The 18,865-nt window shown below is 43.6% G+C and overlaps 1 protein-coding gene across 2 annotated transcripts in view; it reads right to left on the bottom strand.

Moving 5' to 3' along the window:
• Positions 1–16,494: 16,494 nt before the first annotated feature.
• LOC310959307 (protein kinase C and casein kinase substrate in neurons protein 3) overlaps positions 16,495–18,865 on the bottom strand; it is a 21,167-nt gene continuing 18,796 nt past the window's right edge. For both annotated transcript variants that reach the window (XM_083930608.1, XM_083930609.1), the window contains exon 10: positions 16,495–18,865. This exon is cut by the window's right edge and continues 653 nt beyond it. The gene's annotated coding sequence lies outside the window, so the exon portion shown is untranslated.

Raw genomic sequence — 18,865 nt, 5'->3', positions numbered from 1 at the left:
TTTATCAAGTTTCATATACCACATGGGGTATCCAAGAGGGCACTTTTGCTGTATTTGTTTTATTTTTTTGACCACAATGGGATCTGTCACTGAGTCCACTTGGGTTATAAACAGGAAGCTTGTGAATAAATCATTTTTAGGAAAAAAAAAAAAAAAAAGAGGAGGTCCTCTGAGTTCTGCTGTCAAGATAGAAGTAAGCACCTTCATATTTAAAGACAGCACACTGATGAATTAATCATTCTCACAGACTGTGCCCAAACAACACCTAATGGGCCACAGAGAACCTCCAGGTCTTATTCTTAATTTTGGTATGGAAATTCAACATGCATTTGGTTCAAAGACTACTCCAGATGCTATTTTTAAAGAAATAACTATGATCAAACTGTTATTTATTCAGAAAAAATGCTAATAATGGGCATTGGATGCGTTTGGCAAAATGAGTGTGAAGGGGCACTTGAATTACCTTAGCTTAAGTGAATCCAAATTTGATGCTGTGCTTTTTATTATGATAATGGAGAGCAAGAATCAAGATTAAGAAACACTTTTGGAATCCACGGCTAAAAAGGGCCGTTCGAGATGAAAGTTCCTGCTGAGCATTTAGTGATCTCCATCAACGACCTTATCGCAAAATGAATAAAACACTGACACTCTTTATATTTAGCAATTTACCAAATGGACAAAATAATATCTTGAGAGTCCCTTACCAATGTATTACACTGACCACATAATATTCCCAGCCCCATAACTAATAACTTCACTAATAACGTCACGCTGACAAAAGTGATCATATCTCGTCAGCCATCATATATTTCCTTGAGAAGCGGCAGAAATGGTATTACATGTACTACATTGTGTAATGAATTAAACACCCCATCATTTTTCGTCACTGTCTACGTCATTGTTCTGGAAAACAGCAATGGTAAAAGAAGGATGGAGGACGGGAAATATAGCTGTGTTTGGAACCCCGCAGCTGGCGATGATTGACTGATAAATGAGAGTAAACAGTGACCTCTGTTAACTGTCACAGCAGAGCACGGAGAGAGGCTGAGACATGCAGCATAAGAGGACAGGGCACATGGAGAGGAGGGGAGAGGAGAGGAGAGGAGAGGAGGAGAGAAGAGAGGAGAGGAGAGGAGGAGAGAAAATTAAACAAACAGGATTGAGAGAAGAGAGAACTAAAAGCTTGGCCAGCGGCAGCAGCTACTGTCAGACCAGAGACCTTGTTTCCAGGCGCTGCCATGACAGTATTATCTCCCATATATGGAGCAAATTATCCACTCTTGCAAGTGCACACAAAACACACTGAGGCACTTGATTTCACACATGTATACTATACTATAAAGCACTCGGAGTACATGCACCAGAACATCACACGTGTGCGGACATTTTAACGAAAGTAGACCGAGAGATGCCAGAGGGGAGAGGAGCGCAGAAAGATTAAGAGTGTAAGAGTGAGAGACCATGGGTGTTAACCAGATAAGGCAGAATTAGTCCAGATTTTAAGGCAGTGTTTTGAGGAATAATATTAAGAGCAAGGCCACACAATATGTTAACAGTTTATTTGTCAAATGCCAGTGTTTCCTTCAAGGTTTGTACCATGGAAATGTATCACAATTGTTCACCCTAGAAAAAGCAGGTTTCACAGTTTCGGGTTACAAATTATATTTAATTGTCAGTGAGACGTGCCACTGTGAGATCTCACTCTGACATCGATTAAAGACCTCAGGCAGGGCCTGAAGTGGGATCATAGGCGGGCAAATGTCAGAGTTAAAGGGCCTCTCGTGTCCTGACCTCCCTCTTGTAGATAAATAGACGCATTAAACACGAAGGATGGACCAAGGTTTATCGTTGAGGTAACAGCAGTCAACCACACTTATGACAGAACTGCTTGACCTTAAAGAAGCAGCAGAAAAAGTTACCCGGGCAGAGGTTGAAATATTATGATGAGCTAAGCACTGTCGCCTCCCAGCGAGAGGGTTCCTGGTCCAAATCCCGGCTGGGGCCCTTCTGAGTGGAGTTTGTATGTTCTCCCCTCGTCTGCGTGGGTTTTCTCCGGGTTCTCCGGTTTCCTCCCACAGTCCAAAGATAGGGTTTTAGGTTCATTGATGACTCTAAATTGTCCGTAGGTGTGAATGGTTATCTGTCTGTGTTCATCTCTATGGCGTCCTGTCCAGGGTGTACCAGGGTGTACTCTCGGCCTGCATGCACTGGATCCTGGCTCTTTCTCGGAACTCCCTTCATCTTCCCTTACTCTTTTTCACTTCCAACTCTGCTGCTGAGCAATAAAAGGGTACAAAAAGACTGACATATAATAGTGACAGTAGATTCTGCACACAGATCCATGAAAGCCTGTTGTAACATAAGAGATAACTGCAGCAAAGCCAGTTTTATTGTCTGAGCCACAGCTGGTATGGGTACACCTAATCAGTTCTAGATAGACGGACAGATAGGTCGATAACATAATCGCTAGGAGATCAATAACTTGTTGAAGCAGCTCACTCCCCTCAGTTGCCTCTGTTGGTCGGGTAGATTCAAAAACCTTTCTGCACTATAGTTTTCATCTATAATTCAGCCATGTTCCCCATGATCAACACTATGTCTCTCACCAGAAGAAGAGGGTGGGCTGTCCCTCTTGGCAAGCCAAGACAGAGGGGATGTTCAAAGACATCATTTAAGAAGCAGTGTCTCTGTCTGTCTGCTCCGTCTTGTCGCCCATAGCTCACTATGTTTTACTTTCTCAGCAGCACCAACAAAAGAGAACATAGGTCAGGGTTTAACTTCTGCCAAAAACAAAGTCCTGTGGCAAAACAACAGGACAACAATTTGTTATTTACTTTCGAAACTCTGGCCATCTTTTCTAATCATTATGATAATGCTGACATCTTAAAACCAGGCCGAAAAAAAAAGGTTCCAACAGGGCAAGAAACACAAATGGACGGACGATCGACGTTTTAAACAGACTGATACAGAGGATTCTAATCAATGGGTTGGTATGATAGCTCACGAAAACTTCCATAAATGTCATTCTATTTAACACCATGAAACAGTTTCCAGGAGGTGACCATGACGGTTAAGATGAGAAAAAGACACCGCTAACCTAGGTGAAAGTCCTGGGCTTTGGGACCCGTCACATTCTGCCATTTTGTCAGGACCATTTGGCACCACTTCTCAATGCCCTGGGTAGCCCTTTGCGTAAAGCGTCACTGTTTTAAACACAGGGAACACGATGTTTACGTTGTGAACGCACATTAAACTACGTGGTTAGGTTTATGCAATGACGCCGCTTGGTTAGTGTTAGGAAAAGATGGTTCGGGGGGTTTTAATAAAGTGTGTTTTCCAACATAACTACCGTGATGCATGGGACACAAAATGGGTGAAAGTCCGGTGTTAGTTTGACCCATCCATGGTCCTGGAGCACTTTCTGTGAGCGTCCAGAATCAGCGCAGACAGGTTTACTGTTTAAAGTCCGGCGCTTAACGCCATGGGCTGGAACAAAACAGCAGTATTTGACGCCCTGGTGAGGAGCACTCTTATAATGCGTCACCTGATTCCCTTCTTTGTTACAGACATATTTTCTACAGTAATAAATACATGGAGTTTGCATGTTCTCCCTGTGTCTGCGTGGGTTTTCTCCGGGTTCTCCAGTTTCCTCCCACAGTCCAAAGACATGCTCGTGTTAGGTTCATTGATAACTCTAAATTGCCCGTAGGTGTGAATGGTTGTCTGTCTCTGTTCGTCTCTATGTGTCCTGCGATAGACTGGCGTCCTGTCCAGGGTGGACCTCACGCCCAATGTCAGCTAAGATCGGCTTCAGCGACCCCGCGACCCCGACAGGGACAAGCGGTCAAAGATGAATGATGAATGAACTTTTCGTAGGTATAAGTACGGAGGCAACGACATACTTGTTCCATCTGCTCCTCCTCCTTTTGAGGGATGTGTAGGTATAAAGACCAAATTTCAAAAGCATGGTTCACAAATGTACTTATTTATTTAATTGCATTCATTAATTCATATAGAAATGAAGGGTTTATGTGTTAAATGAGGTAGGCTCTTTTTATTTAATTTTCTGAATTATGTTTTTTTTTTTTTTTTTAATCCCGGGAGAGTCAAACTAGTGCTGGGTTGTTTTGCTAAGATTTTTGTATATTTTCGTAAATCATGTTTTTTTTGTGTTTAGACACAAGGGAAGATCAATCAAACTGTTTATTTATTCATTTTAAGAATAGCTTTGATCTATTTTACATAAACTGAATAAAACCGAAAATAAAACCGGGATCATGTTCACGAATGAGGAGACGATGGAGCGTGAGTTTGGCCGGAGAACCGGAGCAGCAGGGGCGGTGTTGCAGCCGCTCTACCGCACTGTAGTGACGAAAAGAGAGCTGAGCTGGAAGGCAAAGCTCTCGATCTACCGGTCAATCTTTGTTCCTACCCTCACCTATGGTCATGAAAGCTGGGTCATGACCCAAAGAACGAGGTCGCGGGTACAAGCGGCCAAAATGTGTTTTCTCAGGAGGGTGGCTGGAGTTTCCCTTAGAGAGAGGGGGAGAAGTTCAGCCATCTGTGAGGAACTCGGAGTAGAGCCGCTGCTCCTTTGCGTTAAAAGGAGCCAGTTGAGGTGGTTCAGGATCATCTGGTAAGGATGCCCCCTGGGCGCCTCCCTAGGGAGGTGTTCCAGGCACGTCCAGCTGGGAGGAGGCCTCGGGGAAGACCCAGGACTAGGTGGAGAGATTATATCTCCACACTGGCCTGGGAACGCCTCGGGATCCCCCAGTTAGAGCTGGTTAATGTGGCAGGGGAAAGGGAAGTTTGGGGTCACCTGCTAAAGCTGCTGCCCCCGCGACCCTGAAGATGAGATGAGATGAGAGACTAAACAAACCTATAAGAGTGAACATAAAGGCTGATCGGACGATTATTGAATCAAAGGGGCAACAAAGACAAACCTGAACTACACAAAAAAAAAACAAGAGAAATAGATACTTCATCAATTAACAAAAAAAAGCACCAACAAACTAATATATTGTAAGAAACAAAAATACATATATTATTCTTTAATTTCAGTTCACAATATCAAGCCTCATATTAAAGAAAGTAATAACAATAAAGTTAAAAGCAAAACATTTATGTAGACTATGTAGACTGGAAAGATGTCGAGTGAAGCTACAGCTTATTATAAATACCCTTCTTACGTTTAAATTATTGACATCATTAAAACTCAGGTCAGTCAGTGCAAAAGAAAAATAATAATAATAATCGCAAACAAAAAACAAAACAAAAACAAACAGAAAACAAATAAAGTTTGCTGGGTGTCAGAGGTATTACCCAATCAGCAGCGACGGGTTTGTAAACAATGCACTTTCTACTTTGGTTCAACGCGCCACAGTTTCAGTTTAAATCAACGTTTAGCTAAGTTTTGTCGGACCCCTGATGACGCCATCTTTGTTTCCCCCTGACCTGACCGTTGGCTTGAGATGAACTAACGTAGGACGTCCAAATAGGGACAAAAAGAACAGTGGTGCCGTAACCCAAAAGTTAAAAACCTAACCGTAAAACAAAACTTTTGAATATAGTTTACATCACACATGAACGCCAACTACTGACGTTATTATTTATCTTCTGTATGTATTTGCACTTTCTTTCTAAAAGTCTTCTCTGATCATTCTCAACCTCATCATGATCACTTGTTACCATGACAACTCCCTCATAGGACCAGTCGCCCACCTCTCTCTCTCTCTCTTTCTCTAGCTGTCTCTCTCTCTCTGTCTTTGTCGTGACCCCCCTCACCCATCAGCCACAACCGCTTTAATTTCTCATCAGTTGAATCCATTTGTTTCTTTTTCCTGATTAATTTGGTCCTGGTTTTTTCATTGGATACCTTCAATAGAGAAGGTAGCAGGACCAGCCAGCACAGTCACAGCATCTGGCACAGAATCCCTCCAGCAAACGCAGCGAGGTCAGCCCAGTCTCCTGGCTCTTTGGGGGCGGTTTTCCAACCTTGCTGACCTTTTAGCCTGGAGCAGTTTGGACAGGCTCCGTATGCAGTATGTGTTACGGTCAGGAACCTCGAAATCCGTTGGTGAACCCCGGTGGCAGCAGCTAGTGTCTGAGGTTTTTAAGAAGAGTCTTACGTAAGCTGCTTCTTCTGAGGTCAAGGAGGGCTGCAGTGTGGAGGAAAGTGCATGAAGCAACCAACTGCTTCCTGGCACGGCTGAGTCTGAGGCAGCATGCTCTTTCTGAGAACTGTCAAAATCTGTTGCCCGTGTGTGTGTGTGTGTGTGTAGACAAAGTGATTTTTGGAGGACTGGATGTTCTGTGTGGTGGGTAAAGCCGGGGAGAGGCTTGCATTGTTGAATTTTGTGTCCAAATTGGACATTTACAAGAAGAACATTTGCTGAGGCTGCACTGAGTTGCTAAAAATGTCGGAAAAGCCTCAAAGAGGATCTGAAGGGAGCGGAAAATCTTCACAACTTTACCTTTCATCCAGGAATTCTAAGCACTTCTATGATACGTTTTTCTTTTGTTTTGTACCACAATTTGTTCCATTTATTTCAGCATCTCACCACATAATGATACTTTTTTTTCCCCATAATGTTATAAATGGAATACATGACTGCTTGAACAGTCCCTTCCCCACAGGGAAAATGGCAGCCAGATGGCTTTTTTGTCTTTTGCGGGAAAGGTTATAATCATCACTCATTGACAGGTATTTATCGGCTCCAGCTCAGATCGACTGGAATGAAAACGTGACACCCAGGTGGATACCATAATTTTCACCCCATTTTCGATGCAATGTTGGGTTTTGTCGGTAATTTCTGTGACTCATTGTCATCTCAGCCATAAATTTGCTACCCGAGCAGCACAAAGGCATCGTTTCATATTAGACGTCAGTCAGAGACTAAATTAGTAATAAATATTTTAAAAAAGGAATAACCATGGTAACACAATCATTGGCTTCCATGCTGCTTTCTACTGTTTCTACTAACCCTGTTTTCTGGTTTGTGATGTTGAATGTGACACACCAGGAAAAAAGGCATACTCATCTAATGGGAACCTATTTTTAATCAGGTTTTCCTGCATTTAAAAAACCTACATATACACACTAAGGAGTCTACACCCAACTCTACATTTCCCCTTAGCTATACGGAGCTTTGGAGCAACTTTCAGCTCACTATTCTGATGTTTCTGGCTTACTCCTTTTTTGTTTTCGCTCTTAGTGTGTGAGTTCTTCTCAGCAAAGAGACTGTTGATAACCCCACTGTACACTACCTGCTGAACACCACAAATAGACACAGTTAGAAACTCAGTGTTGAACACAGCAGAGCATTTCAGAGCTAAAGAGCCAGGAGTTTCCCTCAGGAGTTGGTGCACAGAAAAACAGCGCTAAAAGGAGAGAGTGAATAATGCACTTACATTTGAAATCAACTCCGAATGAATGTTAATGACCTGGAAGTGTAAATAAACAAGGTTGCTATTAAGATTTTTATTCTGTCCGCAAGTGGCCAAAAAGTTTAAACAACCAACCTTAAACGAGCCAGTGCTAAAAACTGCAGTTCCTCGAATGACTAATTGAGGCTGGCTCCAAAAGTGAGTCGATCCCCACAGACCCCCCGTGAAAACAGACAACTTTACAGCAGAAACGACTGCTTCCATGGGTCGGATGTCAGCCCCCTTCCGCTGTCTATTTTACAAGGCAGATCGAGTTGACTTAGATTTTCAATGTTTACAACTCTCATGCACCTCCCATCGAGTGCTCGTCAGTGCACGTGCACCAGATTCCTGTGAACACGCCTGTGTCTTCTCTCATCGATCAACAGCATGGAGTACACGCTACAAGGAGGTAGGCTGGCTTACTTACTCTTAGATAGCAACTGCTAACGTATGTCTAGCTTGAGGCATGTGTCTGTGATATTGTAACATACGTGAGGGGGGACCATCCTGATCTCGCAAGCTCCACTGTATTTTACTCGCAGATCAGTCTGGTAACCCGCAGTAGGGCAAATTTGGAGAGGTTGCCCAAGTGACCGAATCAATCAGCGTTGGTTTTGAAGAGAGTCGAAGTGTGACGCAACAAGACGCGGATGAGATTGGCGGATTTACTTTTATCCGTAAATTTGTGTTTACCCACATGTTGTTTACTTTCTGAGCTTCGCCTCAATGCTCTGTTAGTACGTCATGCGCTTCGTTGATGATTGGTTGATTTTGCCCGTATGTTGGTGATAGACAGATAATTTATCCAATCAGCAACCAGTATTTCTGCCCCTTCCCAAAAGATCTCCAAACGAATTATGCAAATCAATCCACCTGGTCAGGTTAGGGATCTGTAGTGTGTGCACGAACTGTGCCTGACAGTCAGCCTTGCGATAAGTGGACAGGATGATACGGGTGCGGTGGATTGTTGCAAAACAAACAACAGGCTCTAGGTGCAAGTAGAGTCGCATTTTTCTTTCTAAAACCAGATTATTTATGTTGTTCTATCAGAGCATAGTGTTGGTTTCATTGAATATGATCAAATAAATGTTGCAGACTTCGACTTTAAACTAATACAAACCAGCCAGAGTGTCTTTCTCTCTATACCAGAATGATGAGCTGGAGTAGCCAGACTGTGATCCACTGCAGTGTGGTCTGGTAATGATCCAGATTCCAGCAGAAAGAAATATGTTTTGGTCTCTATGGCTAACTTCGACGACAGTCGTACTGGGGTCCGACTTGTATATAATTCATCCGTTTGGATTATATTAAGGTTTAAAGCTCTGCGTAATTAAGGGAGTGGCTGCTTTGAGTGACAGGTGTGTGATGGCACAGAAGACTGTAGGCTTCATTCAGCCTCTCAGCTCCATCCACGCTCCACCTGTTTGCCTATTTTGTGGTAAGCTGGGAGTTAGGCGGAGTCAGGCACGGCCCAGATGGAGACGGCCGAAGCCACCTACCTTGAGCTTCTTTTTGGCTGTTCAGGAACCTATGGGTGACGTCACGGAGACCACGTCTATGGTTTAACCTTAAAGCCATGATTTATATTTTAATATGGCATTTTGAGCATTTCTTTTATTCAATTGATATTTTTGCCATTTAAGGCAGAGGAAATAAGTAAACATAGTATTGTATTCTAAGTGGATGTGTTAGCAAACAGGCTACTTATTTACACATCCAGCAGTTGCGGAGCACATTATCATTCATCTGGAGTCATCTTTGTGTCCACATGATGAATGTCCTGTATTCTCTTTCTTTTAGCTCTTTTTTTTGTTTGGTCTAATTAACTCCTGAGGGAAATATCTGTTAGTCATATACTAGTCGCCAACTTTGTCTGTCTGCAGTTTGGTGCTGAGCAGTTAGTGTGTAATAAGTATTTTTTTTCCCTGGGAAAACAGCTCCCTGCTGTTGTCGAAAAAAGATGCTCTGAGAGCGTTGAGAGTGAACCAGAACGGTAAAGTTGTGGGTCGAACAGCTAAAGCGTAAAAGCCGAGGGGAGCCCTTTCAGTGTCACATTATTTTCACATTATTGTTATCATAAAAATAGCTATTATAGCCGCTTCAAACTCGCGCATTAGCAGCTGTGCGGTTTGAATTTACCCCAGACTTGCATTTACTTTACAAAAGACGCTCCTGTCCTTCATTTAATTGATGATTAGTTTAGCGGAACAAGGAGAGATCACTGCATGCCTCTTACTTTCTGACTGGACGCTGTATATTTTTGTCTCAGTTATGAATATTTGGGGGCTGCAAACGTCACTTTGTGTGGTGGTAGAAGAGGGCCTGACTCACTGTAGGCCAGTGGGGGTTGGTGAAGCTGATGTTTTGAGATGGACACTTCTTTCTTTCTTTCTTTCTTCCTTCCTTTCTTTCATTCTTCCTGTCTTCCTAACGTTTTTTTCTTGCTTATCATATTTACTGTTCTGTCCTTTCTTGTGTCTCAAATGTTGGTGATGTCTCATCCCATCCCGTCTCTTGGTGCTACAGGAGCCAGGAGACTAATCTAATCATTTAAGGGTCTGCTCTTGAGTAGTAAATAATTTTCTTGGCATATCACATGGTTTGCGAGTGAGAATGCATGTGTGTGTGAGTTTGTGTGTGTGTGCGAGCGTGCGAGCGTGTGTTTGTGTATTTAAAAGTGTAATTCTCCTCGCTCTTTCCAGTGTTTCTCACCACAGTCCTCCATGTCCCCCGAGGACAGCAGCTGCAGAACAATTTCTGTTCTTTTTTATCTTGTTCTGCAGTGACACACAATGGTGTATATTTCACGTCACTCTGACTAAACTGCTCCGCTGTTGAGATGTCCACTTTAAAGCTTGATGCACTCCTTGTGTATGGATTTGGCTGCCATGCCAGCAAAGCACTTTGCCTTTGAGAAAGGAATTAAACCCCCAAGGTTTTTAGAAGATAGATTAAATAGGGAGGGGAGCTTGAGAAGGCTGGGGCTCATGGGAGGGGCGCAACCCAAATATAGAGAACCTGCCAAATGCCAACGGGCGTGGGCGAGGAGGCTGGCCTTTCTGATGTGTGTCTGCACATGTGGGTGGGTGTTCGTGTGCAATAGGAGGGTTTCTAGGATGTGCGTAAAACAACACACAATTCCTGTGTGTGTGAGCTTGCGTGTAAATTAAATCCGGTCGAGGGATTGCAAATATTTTGATATTAAATAGATGACAATACAGTGTGGAAAACCAGCATTTGTGTTCATTGGATTTGGCATTGAACTTACTCATCTCTGTCTTTGAGATATTTTCCGGTTCAGGGTGAGTGAAGCGACAAAGTGAAAGATAAAGCAACAAACAAAGGCAGGTAATGCGCAGGAAGCCAGGGGAGGGGGAGGTGATGGGAGGGTGGCCGCGGGGGGCTTGAAATGGGAATTGCAAAAACAAAGACGCAGAGTCGAGTGAGAGCTGGAGGAAGGTTTTGTTTGCTACGTCTCACATGTTTGGTTATTCAAGCTAATGAGCAGCAATTAGACAGCAGCCAATTAACTCTGGCCATCAGACTGAGACCGAGGGAAATGAAAAGAGGAGGAGCGAGGAAGTGAGAGAAGAGGGGGGGGGAGTGTTGAGGAAGAGGGAGGGGAGAGGAGATAGATGGGTAAATGACCTGGGAATCACAGCCGCTGTTATCTGCCAGAGATGTTCATGTGTGCGTTTGCATGCAAATTAGTTTGTGTGTGTGGGGGTACTGATGGGACTGTGTGTGTGTGTGTGTGTGTGTGTGTGTGTGTGTGTGTGTGTGTGTGTGTGTGTGTGTGTGTGTGTTCCAGCAGGGGGAGCTGTGTAGGCCCATGTCGCTGTAAGTGCTCTACATGACCATCTGGCTCTCACCGTCAGGCTGGATGCTGAACTTACGCTTAACTCTTTCACTTCTGGCATCTCCTTCACATCCATACCCTTAAAAACACACACACATACACACGCACACACTCACAAAACCCCCCACGGATACCACATTTGTCTCACTGCGGACAGCTGGAGACAAGCACAACCTTTGGCCAGTATTATTATCTGAAGTGAATAGCTGCAGAATCCAGCCTACAGAATGTGAGATCTAAATGATTGATGATGGATTGATGGAGACGCTGTGTGATTGTGCCTCTTCTCTGGCAGCCCGTACACAGTCCAGATTGTGTATCTGCTTCAGGCTGTGGAGGGAAGACAGCAAATGGTTAAGTCATTCTCTGACTGCTGATGCAGTGTTCCAGCTGAAGCCCTTGGAGAGGCTCTCGCTCTCGCTCATACACACATACACCTAAGAAAAACACACTGTACTGTAGTGCTTGACATTCTTCTGAGTAGCCCTTTATTTAATTAGACTAATTGAAATGCAAGAATAACCATTTTCTGGATTGCTTGTTATTTTTGGGGCAGTTTAGAATGAAAAGCATGCGTACACATTGAGAGGCCAAGAGAGGCGGTCTTACCTCTATCCTTGGTTGACCCTGTTGATTGGTGCAGATCAATGGTCTACGGTGTGACCATAAGTCTGCTCTTGTGACTCCTTGAACCTTATGTGTTTTTGACCGCCACCTTGCCTCCTAATTTCCAGGGGGAGCATCCTCCACTGGAGGCCTTACCTTACAGCAAGAGAGTCATGTGGGATTTTCCAGACATCCTTGAGACAAATTGTGAGAGATGGTTTGTGCTTAAGTGCTCTTGGCAGGTCTACAGGAACCCCTGAGCAGGCCCACTGTTGGCCCCTAGCTGCGACAGGAGTTTCCCCAGGGCAGCTCGAGCTCACAGAGAGCAAGGAGGAGAAAGGAAGACAGAATATGAGAGAGAGAGAGAGAGAGAGAGAGAGAGAGAGAGAGAGAGAGAGAGAGAGAGAGGCCAAATTACATCTGGAGCAACAGGCTGGAGAGTTTACAGCATGTGTGTATATGACAACCTGTGAAAATGTTCATATGTTTTGTGTCTCCCTGAGAAGGAGGTGAGTCATTCCTTCAACACTTTCACACACATCCTCGCACCCAACACACACACACACACACACACACACACACACACACACACACACACACACACACACACACACACACACACACAAACACACACAAACACACTCAGTTCTCAACTAGACTGCAAAGGGCCAGATCACATGCTCATCATTAGCCCAGCAGCACGGGCTGCAGCAGTGTACAGTAATATTCACCTCCATGATGCGACTTCAAAACATTCATCATATGTACACATTACACACATGCGGAGTCATTTGCCTCCGAGGAGCTGTGTGATTTCCTCATTAACTTCTCCAAATGTAATGAGTCATTGAACCAAGTTCTGTGGCTCTATTAATTATGGCCCTGTTTCAGCAGCTCTCTCCATGGCAACCTTAAGTTCTGCCTGTCACCACATGAGAGATGAGGGAATAAAGACATTTTCCCATTATGCTGTCACCCCAGCGCACATATTTCTCCTTAAGACAGGCCAGCTGAGGGGAAGCACTGCTGATCTTTTAGCTCCCTCTGCTGGAGAACAGGAGAACATCGAGCTAGTTGTCTTCTGTACCAGGACGCAGAAAAAAAATGGGACTTAAGTGAGTGTTGAATGAGCATTACAGATCGAGCATATGTTTTGGGTTTCGTGGACAATCAGGAAGTCTTATGTGATAAATGAGGCAAAGTTTAAAGGGACAGCCCCTCCCCCCTACACTGAGAGTGGGTGTCTACAGGTTGACCTCAATAGCTGCAGTTGTTGAGCAGTTGGTATTTGAAAGCTCCGTGGCATCAAATTGAATGTGATGAAGCTATTAGCATGCAAATGAGCCGTTTCCACTCATTATTGTTTTGACAAACAAGCGTCTGTTAATGGGTGTGTGTTTACCGCGCACCTACAGTTTGAATGAGCTCAAGCTAATGAATGTAAATGAGTAGAGTTCAGAGATTGGGTGAGAAGCGACCAGTTCGATCCAAGAGGTGTGATTGAAAAAGTGAGGTCAAAATGGATGTTGATTTGGGCTGGATATCATTTAGAAAGTTATGATACCAGTACCCTTAAGGTGATACCGATACCAGCAGAATACTTCTTTTGATACTTCTTCTACTTCGTTCGATACCCATCCTGTGAATGGAAGCATTCAGTTGTGTAAAAAGCCACCACTCCACATCCAAATGATTTTACACAAATACTCGGGCTTCACTTCACTTTTTTCTCACAGTGTCATTTTTGGAAGGTTATACCCAAAACTACCGACGCTGCACTACCTGCTCATATACACATACACGCTTACGCCTCATTTCCATTGCGGTGTTGCAGTCGCTTTACTGCATCGTTGTGACGAAAAGAGAGCTGAGCCGGAAGACAAAGCTCTGGTTCTACCGGTCAATCTTTGTTCCTACCCTCGCCTATGGTCATGAAAGCTGGGTCATGACCAAGAGAATGAGGTCATGGGTACATGCGGCCGAAATGGGTTTTCTCAGGAGGGTGGCTGGAGTCTCCCTTAGAGATAGGGGGAGAAGTTCAGCCACCCGTGAGGAACTCGGAGTAGAGCTGCTGCTCCTTTGCGTTGAAAGGAGCCAGTTGAGGTGGTTCGAGCATCTAGTAAGGATGCCCCCTGGGCGCCTCCCTAGGGAGGTGTTCCAGGCACATCCAGCTGGGAGGAGGCCTCGGGGATGACCCAGGACCAGGTGGAGAGATTATATCTCCACACTGGCCTGGGAACGCCTCGGGATTCCCCAGTTCGAGCTGGTTAATGTGGCCCGGGAAAGGGAAGTTTGGGGTCCCCTGCTAAAGCTGCTGCCCCCACCACCCGACCCCAGATAAGAGGCTGAAGATGAGATGAGATGAGATATACAATGAAGTATTATTTAGGTTTCAACTTCACCACACTACAGACTCAATAGGTTTTAGCTGCTGTGGCCGTGGTCCAATCACAGTTTGTCTTGATCTGGGTAGAAAAATGATCAATTGCAGATACCCGGCCCTACTGTTTAACAGAGCACGTCAGGACTAAAACAAGTTGGGTACATGATGTAAGAAGTCTCCTCTGGAGCATAAAAACTATTTACTACCCTTCAGCTCTTCCTCTAACGGGACAGAAAGAAGACATTTGGCCCTGGACGCAGATCAAATTTCTGCACCACCTAATACAAGCTTCTGTGTTGTATAAAGTGGCCCACAGGTGAAGCTGCCAAATAAAATGTGCGGAGGGAGAGCTCATAACTTTCGTTTTGTTTCTCATCATGTTTTGTTTACATCGTTTTATCACGAAGGTCATTTTCATCATGAAAGGCTCTTTGAAGGTGCATGTGATCTCTGGGGATTGGCGGTGTTTTTACTGGTAATAACCATTTTCTTTTTAAGGGTTTAATGGAACAAAGCCAAGACAAAACACAATCTACACCATAACCGAGCTGGCAGAACACTCTCAGGTCATGGACTTGGCTTGTCATTCCCCATAAATGAACTCTTCAGCTCATTTGTCATGAAGGATGACTCATGACAAAGTGACTTTTTTTACCACTTGCCAGTCAGCCACTGCCTGTGGCCTTTGTGCCGCTTCTCTCATTGGAGTGCATCTTTAGGTGTCATGAGGAGTTTAGTCATTGGTGAACTTCTTTTTGATGGATTGTTCTGGGTGATGTTGCCTCTTTTTTCAGTGGCCAGCTACTCAGTATATGACATAGTTGAAACAGTGGAGTTCCAGATCTATAAAGAACACACTGTCGGTTCTTTTCACTTCACTTTTTTCTCACAGTTTCATTTTTGGAAGATTATATCCAAAACTACCGATGCTGCACTACCTGCTCATATACACATACATGCTTACGTTTCATTTCCATTGCATGATTCGGCTCAACTTGACTTACTTTGGGTACCAGGTGCTTTTCTTACTTGTCATTTTCCACTGCAGATAGTGTCGCTGGGATTATCAGTTGATTGCCAGAGTGAAAATCTGCAAAATCTTTTCCCGTGTTGTGCTCATGGCGATTCACTCTGACCAGTCAGTGGTCTGCAGTGTTTTGACTCCACCTAGTATCGGCTTAGCTTGTTTGAAACCAACCGAGAAATTACTTTTTTGAAGGGTGATTGAGACGAGTAGAGTACCGAGCAGTGGAAATGCTAATTTCCATTTTCCTAGTAGTTAAAGAGCCAGATACGTCCCTCGGGAGTTGGTAAAGACCAAAACAAAAATTTCTGTCTATTTATTTTATTTTGGTTATGATTCATCATTTGATTTTTTTTAATATAGGGACAAGCGGTTGAAGATGAATGAATGAATGAATGAACATTTTTACAACTGAAATTACATGTTTGTTATTACAAAGAGAATAAAGTGCCAGAAAAAGGTACCAATTTGTTTCAAATACCCAATCCTTGTAATGGAGTATTTTCACATTGAACTGCTATTTTGACTGGATTAAAGCATCTGTTTTCAGTATCCTCTGTATTCTCCGTCTTTTGAAGGTTTTCCGGCGCTTTGCTGTAAACGGCAGCAGATGGACGGATGTCAGAGCTCAGCAGTGTTTGTGATTGCAGATCAGTCTACGTCTGCTTCGAGCAAGAAATCTGTCATCAGGTGAGAAAATTCCTTCTAGGGTGACATCATTATTTCCCCTACTCCCGTGTGGAAACAGACATTCCTGTCACACACACTCCTGAGTGTGTTTGTGTAAGAGATGCAAAATAATCCAGGATTTATCATTGCACTTCTCGCTATCAGCTGGCTTAAATATAAATAGCGGAGTGGGAAACTTTGCTTGGCTGATGGCCATGTGTTGATGTCAGGCTGTATTTGACTCTGCGGTGGCATCATCAAGATTAAAGAGCAGTGTTTGACCTGGACACTGACTCATGTCATGGACTTACAAGTCTTACAACTGTTGCAGTAACACCCACAGGCAGGACTTCTGCAGAGGATGATGGCGGTGTGATTCACAAACTCAAACACACACTCTGTCTGACACACACACACACACAGACACACGATATACACACACGTTCATTCTTTCCATTCTTAATCCAATAATCCTTATGTTCTTTGTGTAACAGTTTCAAATTTTATTTTCAAAAGACAGGCATTTTGCAAGAACAACAAGGATTGTAGGGAGCAAATGCATCGTTTTTACATGACATATAAAGACACACAGATACTGAAGAAGGACAGGGGAAGGCAAACCCAGCAGTGTCTGGAAGCTGCGTCCTTACTTTGGTAAAGATGCTCTCCATGATAAGCGTCATACATACAGACAGTATAGCAACAGATGATTACAAACGGACAGGAAAACTATTTGTTCCCCAGCACTTATCCCAAAGGAACAGTCTCACATGCTAAGAAATATGAATGCTTTGGCGTCAAACTGAGAAACCGATGCAGAAGAGCGATAACTGTTTCATCTGTGCAGAGATAGCTTTATGTCTGGGGACATGTTTAGACCTGGGCCATGCTCAGATGATCCCAAAATTCAGATTATTTCAGTCTTAAGATGTTCATAGATAATTGTACCTAGCAGAGCCCCCACTACAGCGACTTCCTGGTTGATCCAATAAGGAAGTGCCAAAAATGCAAGTTCTCTGAGTGTCCACTAGGGGCAGGTTTCATCATAGAACAATTTCTCATTGACCCCCATGTTAGATAGGTGGTTTTCACAGCATTATTGAACCTATTTAAGGCCAGGACCTCAACGTAGAGGCTACATCCTTTTTTTTTATAGAGTCTATGGTCCTGGCTAAGCGGCATCCTTCGGGCTGAAAAATGAAAGCCAACGTGGAATGGCCACTTGAGGCTTGCTCCGAAAATGAGTCAATGCCCATAGATCCTCATGTTAAAATGCCCGACTTTACCGCAGAAATAAACCTGTTTACAGCCTGGTACAAAACACTCTTTGCCCATTTTTGGATTGAGTTAGTCAGAAGTGAGTCAGGCACTGCGTAGATGGTGACGGCCAGAAACACCCACAAGAAACCTATGGGTGACGTCACGGAAACTACGTCCATATTTTACACAGTCTATGTGCCTGCCTGAGCAGAAAGAGTGGAAACAGTCAGAAACTCCTCACCTCACTCCTTCAAAATTGAAAAAGAAATGATAACTGGATATGAACTGCACTTGAATAGCACCTTTATGCCGCCCCAAAGTATGTATGACTCCAAAGCTATCTTATCGATACATAATGTGAGTGATAATGCACAAAAGCGTGCCTGGCTTCAAAGAAATATTGAATTAAGTGGAGGCAAAGAAGGCCACAACTTAAAGTGGGGTACCAGGTCCAGGTCCATTATTCTCTGTATCAGTACCTCAGGGTGCATTATTGCAATTATACCATGGTCTCTTTCCAAATGATATTGGTAAGATATGTTTAACATTTCATTCATGTTTATTTTTGTGAAGTAGCATGAGAAATACGTATTGTTCTGCAGTTTAATAAACCTGTAGGACCTTTTTAAATATGTGAGAGATGATGTAAGAAATCAATAATATGACATGAAATATTGATTTAAAAGCCGCCTTCTAGAGTCTACGATCAGACCCGCCTCCATAGCAGCAGTCTATTCAGAAATAACTGATCGTAGATTGCTGTAATTGACCAATCAGAATCAGAGTCAGTATTTAACAAAGCCGTATTATAAAAGATTATAACCGACTCCTGCTAGCCAATCAAAATCTTCTGCTGTGGCCATAGCTGAGTAGCAAGAAAACTAGCCATAAGGACATCGCAGTCACAAGGACATCTGAGACGTGCAGTTTCGCATTTCTTCAGAAACCTTTTTGTGTCATAACCAAGCCAACACCAAAGGGACTACCTGTTTGATCCAATCAGGAAGTGCCAAAAACTGCAGTTCTGTGAGTTTCCACTAGGGGTAGGTTTCTGTAGAGCAGTTTCTCATTGACCCCCATGTTAAACAGGTCGTTTTCACAGCATCATTAAACCTGTTTAAAGCCTGGTACAAAAAAACATCCTGGTCTGTATGTTTAGGTCATATCTCCATGACAACACTGAGGGCAGGGGCTAGTTTTTATTTTATTGAAGGTTAAAGTTTATGAATAATTAGGGGTGCAGCCTCTTGAGTGACAGCTAGCCTCTGGCCCTCACTTCTCCTCAGAGGTATACGTCAGCCAGATGGACGTATCTCCCTCCCCCAGCGTCACATACATGCCCTTTTTTGGTAAGAGGAAATGAGGCGGAGTCAAAGTCTGACAAGATTGCGACTCCCGTAGGTGAGTACGATTGGATCAAGTTGAGTGAACGGACCTCGACGGAGAAGCTACGTCCATAACATAACTTGATGTATTATTAAATTAACTTCAACTAAATAAGGTTCCTGGAATGTGTGTTGATGCTGTGAGGTTTGCAGTTTCCCCCTGTACTTGACACACACACACACACAGATGAAACTAATATCAATCTACCACGTGTGACTGTATGTTTGAGAGCAAATCACCATATTCCTCA

Source organism: Echiichthys vipera, assembly GCF_963691815.1.
Source record: "Echiichthys vipera genome assembly, chromosome: 17".
NCBI lineage: Eukaryota > Metazoa > Chordata > Actinopteri > Perciformes > Trachinidae > Echiichthys > Echiichthys vipera.
Note: the sequence above shows the minus strand (reverse complement) of the source record. Positions and strands in the feature narration are given on the sequence as shown.